This window comes from Callithrix jacchus, chromosome 13 (genome assembly GCF_049354715.1).
Source record: "Callithrix jacchus isolate 240 chromosome 13, calJac240_pri, whole genome shotgun sequence".
Lineage (NCBI taxonomy): Eukaryota > Metazoa > Chordata > Mammalia > Primates > Cebidae > Callithrix > Callithrix jacchus.
In genome coordinates, this window is record NC_133514.1 from 91,083,712 (window position 1) to 91,095,275 (window position 11,564).

Consider the following 11,564-nt stretch of genomic DNA (forward strand, 5'->3'; position numbering starts at 1 on the left):
CTCTGGAGTTTAATTAGATCCCATTTGTCTATTTTGGCTTTTGTTGCCAATGCTTTTGGTGTTTTAGTCATGAAGTCCTTGCCTATGCCTATGTCCTGAATGGTTTTGCCTAGGTTTTCTTCTGGGACTTTTAAGGTGTTAGGTCTTATGATTAAGTCTTTAATCCATCTGGAGTTAATTTTAGTGTCAGGTGTCAGGAAGGGGTCCAGTTCCTGCTGTCTGCACATGGCTAACCAGTTTTCCCTACACCATTTATTAAACAGTGAATCCTTTCCCCATGGCTTGTTTTTGCCAGGTTTGTCAAAGATCAGATGGTTGTAGATATGTGGTGTTGCCTCTGAAGCCTCTGTTCTGTTCCATTGGTTTATATCTCTGTTTTGGTACCAATACTATGCTGTTTTGATTACTGTAGTCTTGTAGTGTAGTTTGAAATCAGGTAGTATGATGCCTCCACTTTTTTATTTTTGCTTAGAATTGACTTGGCTATACAGGCCCTATTTTGGTTCAACATGAAGTTTAAGGTGTTTTTTTTTTTTTTTTTTTGGGAAAGCGCGAATGCAGTCCCCCACTACCACAAATTATGCAGTCAAGTTTCCCACATTTGGGGAAATCGCAGGGGTCAGCACATCCGGAGTGTAATGGATGAGCCTAGCCCTGGGAAAACCACCTTCGTGATCATGGTATCTCCCCTGCCAGGTAAGTATAAGTTTAAGGTGTTTTTTTTCCAGTTCTGTGAAGAGGGTCATAAGTAGCTTGATGGGGATAGAATTGAATCTATAAATTGTTTGGACACTATGGCCATTTTCACAATATTGATTCTTCCTAACCATGAGCATGGAATGTTTCTCCATCTGTTTGTGTCCTCTCTTATTTCCTTGAGCAATGGTTTGTAGTTCTCCTTGAAAAGGTCCTTTACATCCCTTGTTAGTTGTATTCCTAGGTATTTTATTCTCTTTGTAGCAATTGTGAATGGCAGTTCATTCTTGATTTGGCTCTTTTTAAGTCTGTTATTGGTGTATAGGAATGCTTGTGATTTCTGCACATTGATTTTGTATCCTGAGACTTTACTGAAGCTGCTTATCAGTTTCAAGAGATTTTGGGCTGAGATGATGGGGTCTTCTAAATCTACAATCATGTCGTCTGCAAACAGAGACAATTTGACTTCCTCCTTTCCTAATTGAATATCCTTAATTTCTTTTTCTTGCCTGATTGCTCTGGCTAGAACTTCCAATACTATGTTGAATAGGAGTGGTGAGAGAGGACCTCCTTGTCTAGTGCCAGATTTCAAAGGGAATGCTTCCAGTTTTTGTCCATTAAGTATGATATTGGCTGTGGGTTTGCTGTAAATAGCTTTTATTATTCTGAGATACGTTCCATCAATACCTAGTTTATTGAGAGATTTTAGCATAAAGAACTGTTGAATTTTGTCAAAGGCCTTCTCTGCATCTATTGAGATAATCATGTGATTTTTGTCTTTGGTTCTGTTTATGTGGTGAATTACGTTTATAGACTTGCTTATTTGAACCAGCCTTGCATCCCTGGGATGAATCCTACTTCATCATGGTGGATAAGCTTTTTGATATGCTGTTGCAATCAGTTTGCCAGTGTTTTATTGAAGATTTTTTCATCTATGTTCATCATGGATATTGGCCTGAAGTTTTCTTTTCTGGTTGAGTCTCTGCCAGGTTTTGGTATCAGGATGATGTTGGTTTCATAAAATGATTTGGGAAGGATTCCCTCTTTTTGGATTGTTTGGAATAGTTTCACAAGGAATGGTATCAACTCCTCTTTGTATGTCCGATAGAATTCAGCCATGAACCTATTTGGACCTGGGGTTTTATTAGTAGGTAGGTTGTTAATTGCTGCCTCAAATTCAGCCCTTATTATGAGTCTATTCAGGGTTTCAACTTCTTCCTGGTTTAGGCTTAGAAGGGTGCAAGTGTCCAGGAATTTATCCATTTCTTCCAGGTTTACTGGTTTATGTGCATAGAGCTGTTTGTAGTAATCTCTGATGGTAGTTTGTATTTCTGTGAAATCTGTGGTGATATCCCCTTTATTGTTTTTTATTGCATCTATTTGATTCTTCTCTCTTTTCTTTTTAATTAATCTGGCTAGTGGTCTATTTTGTTGATCTTTTTGAAAAACCAGCTCCTGGATTTATTTATTTTTTAAAGGGTTTTTTTGTGTCTCTATTTCCTTTAGTTCTGCTCTGATCTTAATTATTTCTTGTCTTCTGCTAGCTTTTGAGTTTTTTTGATCTTGCTCCTCTAGCTCTTTCAATTTTGATGATAGAGTGTCTATTTTAGATCTTTCCTTGCTTCTCATGTGGGCATTTATTACTATAAATTTTCCTCTAGACACTGCTTTAAATGTGTCCCAGAAATCCTGGTACATTATGTCTTCGTTCTCACTGGTTTCAAAGAGCCTCTTCATTTCTGCCTTCATTTCATTGTTTATCCAGTCAACATTCAAGAGCCAATTGTTCAGTTTCCATGAAGTTGTGTGGTTCTGAGTTAGTTTCTGAATTCTGAGTTCTAATTTGATGGCACTGTGGTCTGAGAGACTGCTTGTTATGATTTCCATTCTTTTGTATTTGCTGAGGAGTGATTTACTTCCAATTATGTGGTCAATTTTAGAGTAGGTGTGATGTGGCGATGAGAAGAATGTATATTCTGTGGATTTGGGGTGGAGAGTTCTGCAGATATCTATTGGGTTTGCTTGGTCCAGGTCTGAGTTCAAATCCTGGATATCCTTGTTAATTTTCTGTCTCGTTTATCTGTCTAATATTGACAGTGGGGTGTTAAAGTCTCCTGCTATTATTGTGTGGGAGTGTAAGTCTCTTTGTAGGTCGTTAAGAACTTGCTTTATGTATCTGGATGCTCCTATATTAGGTGTGTACATAGTTAGGATCATTAGCTCTACTTGTTGCATTGATCCTTTTACCATTATGTAATGTCCTTCTTTGTCTCTTTTGATCTTTGTTGATCTGAAGTCTATTTTGTAGGATTGCAACTCCTGCTTTTTTTTGCTCTCCATTTGCTTGGTAAACCTTTCTCCATCTCTTTATTTTGAGTCTATGTGTATCCTTGCATGTGAGATGGGTTTCCTGCATACAGCACACTGATGGGTTTTGACATTTTATCCAATTTGCCAATCTGTGTCTTTTGATTGGAGCATTTAGCCCATTTACATTTAAGGTTAATATTGGTATGTGTGAATTTGATCCTAACATTTTGATGCTAGCTGACTGTTTTGCCCATTAGTTGATGCAGTTTCTTCATTGTGTCGACGTTCTTTACCATTTGGCACATTTTTGGAGTGGCTGGTACTGGTTGATCCTTTCTATGTTTAGTGTTTCTTTCAGGAGCTCTTGTAAGGCAGGCCTGGTAGTGATGAAATCTCTCAGCAATTGCTTGTTTGTAAAGGATTTTATTTCTCCTTTGCTCATGAAGCTTAGTTTGGCTGGATATGAAATTCTAGGTTGAAAGTTCTTTTCTTTAAGGATGTTGAATATTGGTCCCCACTCTCTTCTGACTTGTAGGATTTCTGCAGAGATCTGCTGTGAGTCTGATGGACTTCCCTTTGTGGAAAGGAAGTCTATTTTACAGGATTGCAACTCCTGCTTTTTTTGGGCTTTCTCTCTGGCTGCCCTTAGCATTTATTCCTTCATTTCAACCCTGTGAATCTGATGATTATGTGCTTTGGGGTTGCTCTCATTGAGAAATAACTTTGTGGGGTTCTCTGTATTTCCTGGACTTGAATATTGACCTGCCTTGCTAGGCTGGGGAAGTTCTCCTGGATAATATCCTGAAGAGTGTTTTCCAGCTTGGATTCATTTTCTCCATCACATTCAGGTACACGTATCAAATGTAGATTAGCTCTTTTCACATAATCCCATATTTCTTGGAGGCTTTGTTCATTTCTTTTTACTCTTTTTTCTCTAATCATGCCTTCTCATTTTATTTCATTGAGTTGATCTTCAATCTCTAATATCCTTTCTTCTCTTGGTTGATTCAGCTATTGAAACTTGTGTATGCTTCGCAAAGTTCTCGTGTTATGTTTTTCAGCTCCATCTATTCATTTATATTCTTCTCTAAGCTGTTTATTCTCATTAGGATTTCGTCAAAACTTTTTTCAAGGTTCTTAGTTTCTTTGCATTGGGTTCAAACATTTCTTTTAGCTCTGAGAAGTTTGTTATTACCCACTTTCTGAAGCCTGTTTCAGTCAATTCATCAGACTCATTCTCCATCCAGCCTTGTTCCCTTGCTGGTGAGGCGTTGTGATCCCTTGGAGGAGAGGCATTCTGGTTTTGGGTGTTTTCTTCCTTTTTGTGCTGGTTTCTTCCCATCTTTGTGGATTTATCTACCTGTGGTCTTTGTAGTTGGTGACTATTGGATGGGGTCTCTGAGTAGAGGTCCTTTTTGTTGATGACAAAGTTATTTCTTTCTGCTTTCTAGTTTTTCTTCTAACAGTCAGGCCCCTCTGCTGTTGGATTGCTGGAGGTCCACTCCAAACCCTGTTTGCCTGGGGATCACCTACAGTGGCTACAGAATAGTAAGGCTTGCTGCCAATTTCTTCTTCTGTTATCTTTGTTCCAGAAGGATACCCACCAGATGTCAGCCTGAGCTCTTCTTTATGAGGTGTCTCTTTGGATATATGGGGACCAGGGAGCTGCCTGAGGAGACAGTCTGTCCTTTATGGAGCTCAAGTGCTGAGCTGTGAGCTCTGTTGTTCTGTTCAGAGCTGCTGGGCAGGTATGTTTATGTCTGCTGCAGCAGAACTCATAACCACTTTTTTTTCCCTGATGCTCTGTCCTGGGAAGGTGGGGCTTCATTTATAAGTTCTCAATGTGCTACTGCCTTTTTTCAGAACCGCCCTGCCCAGGGAGGAGGTAGCCTAGTCACAGTCTGCCAGCAGAGGCATTGCTGAGCTGCTGTGGGCTCTGCCCAGCTGTTGTGTGAACTTCCCTGTGGTTTTGTTTATAGAGGTATAGTTAGAACTGCCTTGGTAATGGCGGACTGTCTCTGTAATGGTGGACTGCCTTGGTAATGGTGGACTGCCTCAGTAGTGGTGGACTGCCTCGGTAATGGCAGATGCCCATCCCCCCACAAAGGTTGACCATGCCAGGTCCAACTGTGCTTGCTGTGAAACTCTCAATCCAGAGTGTTTCAGATTGCTGGTCTTTGTGGAGGTAGGACCCACCGAGCCAGATCACCTGGCTCCCTGTTTCAGCCGTCTTTTTTCAGCTGAATGGACAACTCTGTTTCCCAGGCATTCCAGGTGCCAGTTGAAATGGCTGCCCAGATTTGTGAGTTTTTGTGTGGAGACCCACTGTGCAGGCTGAAACAGCCATGCTGGAAACTCATGGTGCTTTTCTGCCCAGGAATCTTCTGGTGTGTGGGCAGTAAAAATTCATTTGGAAATGCAGTGATCAGTCACCCTCTGAGTTCTCGCTGGGAACTGCACTCCAGAGCTGTTTCTATTTGGTCATCTTGGATCTTATTAGTCACATGGCTATAAAGACATACCTGAGACTGGGTAATTTATGAAGGGAAAAGGTTTGGTTGACTCACAGTTCATCATAGCTGAGGAGGCTTCAGGAAACTTATAATCATGGCAGAAGGGGAAGCAGATACCTTCTTCACAAAGTGGTAGGAGAGAGGGACAGAGAGAGAGGGACAGAGGGATGGGGAGAGAGGGACAGAAGGAAAGAGAGGGAGAGTAAAGGGGAGGGAGAGGGAGGGAAGAAGAAGGAGAGAGAGAGAGAGAGCGAAACTGGGAAGGGGAAGAGCCCTTTATAAAACCATCAGATCTCATGATAACTCACTATCACGAAAACGGCATGAGGGAAGCCACCCCCATGATCCAATCACCTCCCACCAGGTCCCTCCCTCAATACTTGGAGATCACAGTTCTAGATGAGAATTGGGTGGGAACACAGAGCCAAACCATTTCAAAAACCAAAAAGGCAGGGTTCCACTAGACAACAGTTATGATCGTCTGGAAACTCCAGGTCTGGAGCAGGACTAGGCCACCTGTTCTCCAACCTCCTTCTGCCTTCCCCATCCTGCCCTTTCCTTCCCCTTCTTCCCCTTTCCTCTTCCTCCTCCTTCTTTGTCTCCCCCAGCAGAAACCACAATTAATCCCCAAACTGACCTTCCATTATGAAGCTAGCATCAGGGTGCATTTCAATCAGTGCCTGTTCTCCATCATGGTCCTCTGGGACAGGAGCTGAGGGCCTGTTGTTTACAAACTACACAGGCCAGGTGAAGCTTGGCTCCTTTTAAGCACTCTTTTCCCAGGTTGCTTCCCCCTCCTCTCCTCCCCACCTCTTCCTTGACTCCTCCACTTGCTTCTGCAATTCCTACATTAAATTGAAGTCTGGAGCTATATTATGGATTGACTCTGAAGACCGTCCCCCTCACTCCTTCTGGAAGTACACAGCCCCATGGCTGTGTCTGAGAACAGGTTCAACCCCTCCTTGTCCTGGGAGAAGAGTTGAACCCTGGAACGTTAGGATGGTGGCCCTCCAACTTGAGTGGGGATTGGAACCACCTGGGGCTTGTTAAAACACAGACTCCTGGACCCCACCCCCAGAGATTCAGTAGGGATCCGGTGAGGTCTGATAATTTGCATTTCTAACAAGCTGTGATGCTGGACTGGGGAACACACTTTGAGAACCACCAATCTTTGTCTCCCAGAGAAACCTGAGGCTGAAAGAGTCTTCTTTACGCACCTCCCCAACTTTCGAGAGTAAAAGCCCTCCCTGCAAGAAGCAGCTTCATCTACGAGGAAGAATCAAGGCTCTCCTGCCTCCTGTCCCTTTTCTTTGCCTCCTGTCCCTTTTCTCTGCCTCCTCCTTTCTCCTTTTTCTCCCTTTCCTTTTTCCTTCTCTTCCTGCTATGGCTCTGCGTCTGTCTCTGGACCTCTCCACGAGCACATACGTCCCCAGCGATGAGCTGGCTCTGGATTTGTGCAGCAAACTCACAGCCATCTGGAGACGCTGGGCCACCCTGACTGACATATGCTAAAATACAGGCGGCATAAAGACTCTGGGCAAAGAGACCAATTTGTTAATTTAATTGAGTTGCAAACAAGGAGGAAGCCAACAGAGTTTGTGGAAAACCTATTAGGTGTTCTCAGAACCAGTGACTGGGTTAGGTTCTGAGCTGAGGCTAGCCTATGCTGGCCAACTGCAGGAGGAGGGGTGGGGGCAGGGACGGGCCTGTCTCATTCAGGGCTGTCCCGCTGTGCAGAGTGGGGCAGAAATACTCTGTGGGGGCCTGTCTGGTGTAGTGTGTGTCATTAGTGACCCTCTAATGACCTTGTTTCCACCACTCAGAGCCCCTTTACTAGGCTGGCATTTCATTCTTCTTCTCAGAGACTTGCCCTTTGGAGTGAATGAGCCCCACCTTGCTTTGCTCCTCTCCTGCTTGGGAAGCAGTGTGAAGCAAGGGCTGGCTGACTTGGAATATGAAAGCTGGGCCCCTTGCAAAGTGCTTTCCCAGAACTGAGAGGTTTCCTGGGATGAAGGACAGTCCCAAGCAAACCTGGATGGTTGGCCACCCTACCTCTACCTCATGCTGCCATGCAGTTTGTTTTCCAGAGCTCCCAATAAGATCAGGCTGAAACTGGACCTCAGTGGAGACCACATCCTGACTGAGCTACTTCCTGGCCTGCCCTGCTCCCCTTACTCCTGAGCACACATGCCTATCAATAGTGTGTGCTGAATCCTTGCCTCAGGCTCTGCTTCTAGTGAGACCAGCCTAAGGATGGATCACCTAAGAATGAAAGCAAACCACAAATGATGAAAACAAACCATAAATGGGGAGGGAGTTCTTCAGCACTTCTAATCCTTCTGAAGATAAGGAACAGTCAAGAATGATAATAATAAATATTTGTTGTTTCCAGGGGGACCTCTTAGCTTCCCTGTGATGCCCCCAACTCCAGCTAGTCATCAAAGAATTTGTGTCTTTGTTGCATAGAAAGCTGAGAACTTGAAGCCGGGTATACTTCATCTGTCCCCACCTTTACATTGAGTATTTACTATGGAGTCAATGCTGCTCTAAGCTCTGTAAGGGAAAGAAAAATGAGTCTGACACAGTCTCTGGCCTCCTGTGCAGGTGTGTTGGTAAGATAGTTTCACACATCATGTTGTAAGGCCACATGGGTGAGTGCCAGGACTTGCTGAGGCAGTGAGGGAATTCAGAGGAGGCATTGCTCAAGGTGGGTTGGGGAGTGCTGGCAGCTTTCTGGGCTCTGAACGTGCCCAAAGTCAGCAAGGTGGAAAGGAAATAGCAGAGATGTCCAAAATGCTGCAATCTAGGTAGAGAGGCCCGGGTGTGTTTTGGAGTCAGGGAGGGGATGCTTTTCTGGAAGGATGCGTACACTAAAAAGGAGGGGATGAGGTCTGCAGGAGGAGATGGTGCTGTGTTCTGAGGGCAGAAGAATGAGAATGGGCTCATTTTGGGGAAGAAAACGGGGCTGTGTGACCATAGCAAGTTATTAACCTCTCTAGGCCTCCCTCTCCTCAACTGTGAAATGCAGATAAAAATATAGAACTGAGCCAGGTGTAGTGGCTCACACCTATAATCTCAGCACTTTGGGAGGTCTAGGCAGATGGATCGCTTGAGCCCAGGAGTTTGAGAGCAGCCTGGGCAATGAGGTGAAACCCCCATCTCTTAAAAAAAAACTCCAAAAAACTTAGACGGGTGTAGTGGTATGTGCCTATAGTCCCAATTACTAGAGAGGCTGAGGTGGGAGGATCTTAGCCTGGGAGGTTAGGCTGCAGTGAGCCGTGATCGTGCCACTGTACTTCAGCCTGCTTCAAAAAACAAAAACAGAAAAGGAACTGGGTGGGGTTGGTAGTTTATGAAGATTAAATGAGGTGGCTCACTTATGCGCTGGACACTGAGCAATTGCTCATGAAATGCTAGTTCCCTTTTTCCTGGTGTGATGTAGAAACAAGCCCCAGTTCCAACCCAGCAAACACTGTTGAAACCCTGAAACCTCAAGTCCAAACTTATAAATAATAATGCCAGATTGGCCAGGCAGGGTGGCTCACGCCTGCATTCCCAGCACTTTGGGAGGCTGAGGTGGGCAGTTGAGACCAGGAGTTCAAGACCAGCCTGGGCAACAGACGGCAACCCCATCTCTACTAAAAATACAAAAATTAGCTGGGCATGGTGGTGGGTACCTGTAATCACAGGTACTCAGGAGGCTGAGGCAGGAGAATCACTTGAACCCGGGAGGCAGACGTTGCAGTAAGCCGAGATCATGCCACTGCACTCCAGCCTGGGTGACAGACGGAGACCCTGTCTCCAAAAAAAAAAAAAAAACAAAGCTAGACTAACCTATAAAAACTTGCTAGACTAACCTATAAAAACTTGCTTAGCTCATAATGCACCAAGATACACACACACACACACACACACACACACACACACACACATTTATTTTATTTATTTACATATGAATAAAGATATTGGCACAAAATAATAGTGACAAACAAAAATTATTAATGAAAAAGGATTTTTATTTATTATCATAATAGCATAGGCTTGGAAGGAAAGTAGTGATGAAGAAGGGCCATGTTAGCCTTGACCTCAAGCCTGCGAAGATGTCAAATTATGCCCGCTGATCTGGGACAAATGTTTTTGGCTGTTATGAAGCAGATAGGGGAACTGATCAAAAATGTGCATCCCAGCCTTGAACTCCATTTGCCACATCTTTCTGCCCCCTATAGAGGGGCTGGCAGGGTTTGCCCTAAGGAGCCACCGCTGCTTAGATGGCCATGAATGATCAGGTCTTCTCTCAGTTCCTTATACCTTCTCCTGCTCCCAGAGAACCCCATAATGAGTTTCCCATGAATGCTCAGCCATGCTGGGCCTGGTGTACTAAAATGATGATTTAATGTTACATGATCTATAGCACAGCTGCATTGGCTGCTAAATTGCCTCTTTACTAGACTTCATTATGGTTTTGTGTTTGTTCATCTGTGACTTCCTTCATAATAAGCTGTCCTGATATTTTACATTTCAATATACATTTTTTGGTGAGTTTTGAAGCTGGTTCATGGCAACAGAAGCATGTCACATCCAACTGATCCATTGTTGAGAGATCAGAGTTTATCATCTTTTTGGTTAGTTTTATATCAATACTTTCAGATGCAGTTATAAACTTTCAACATCCTTTTTTTTTTTGAGACGGAGTTTTGCTCTGTCTCAAGGCTGGAGTGCAATGGCATGATCTCGGCTCACTGCAACCTCTGCCTCCTGGGTTCAAGCAATTCCCCTGCCTCAGCCTCCTGAATAACTGGGACTACAGGCATGTACCACCACACCTGGCTAATTTTTTGTATTATAGTAGACACGGGGTTTTACCATGTTGACCAGGATGGTCTCCGTCTCCTGAACTGGTGATCCGCCCACCTTGGCCTCCCAAAGTGTTGGGATTACAGGCATGAGCCACCACACCCAGCCTCAACATCCTTACAATTATACCGTGTCTCAGTTACACACCCAATTTTCTGCACTTATGTCATCTTTTTCATGCTGTTAATGGCAGAATGGATAAATAAAGTGTAGTTGATTCATATAATAGAATAGTATACAAGAATGAAACTAGGCTGGGCATGATGGCTCATGCCTATAATCCCAGTGCTTTGAAGTGAGACTATGACTCTTAAAAAAAATAAAAAGGAATAAAACTGAACACCAAGCAAACTACAGCCACACTCAACAATGTAGATGAATCTCACAAAGGCAATGTTGAAAGAAAGGAAGTCAGATACACAAGGATATGTATAGTAATAATTCAGCAATGCGTTCTTGGGTGAGAAAGCCATAAGGAACATGAGAGGGGATTATTATAAAAGTCACAGGGGCCGGGCGCGGTGGCTCTAGCCTGTAATCCCAGCACTTTGGGAGGCCGAGGCGGGTGGATCACGAGGTCAAGAGATCGAGACCATCCTGGTCAACATGGTGAAACCCCGTCCCCACTAAAAATACAAAAAATTAGCTGGGCACGGTGGCGCGTGCCTGTAATCCCAGCTACTCGGGAGGCTGAGGCAGGAGAATTGCCTGAACCCAGGAGGCGGAGGTTGCGGTGAGCCGAGATCGCGCCATTGCACTCCAGCCTGGGTAACAAGAGCGGAACTCCGTCTCAAAAAAAAAAAAAAAAAAAAAAAAAAAAAAGTCACAGGGACAGAACTGAGGATTTCTGGGGCACTGGCAAGGTTCCATTTCTTGACCTCGAGGTGGTTACACATCTGTTTGCTTTAGAATATTTTGTTAAGCTATACATTTATGTGCTTTTGACAATTAAAAGGTTGAAAAATAACTGCTACATATACTGAATTGAGTAGGAATTTTGGCCTCACAAAATACTATGCCACTTTCCAGTTTAAGCTTCCTGATTTATCATTTTATCATCTATTTCTGAGTTTGCCAGTTATGCTCAGCTGAAATCCACCAAACGCCAGATGAATCTGAGGATGAAATTTCAAAATCTGAAAACTACAGAGTCCTGTTAGGTATTTGCTTAACTATAGGCATTGAACTAGG

The 11,564-nt window shown here is 43.7% G+C and overlaps 1 non-coding gene across 1 annotated transcript; it reads right to left on the reverse strand.

Annotated features, from left to right (window-relative positions):
• Positions 1 to 540: 540 nt before the first annotated feature.
• On the reverse strand, positions 541 to 704 carry LOC118147093 (U1 spliceosomal RNA). The gene has a single exon (XR_004733257.1). It is a non-coding gene; the product is annotated as a U1 spliceosomal RNA (small nuclear RNA).
• Positions 705 to 11,564: the final 10,860 nt, after the last annotated feature.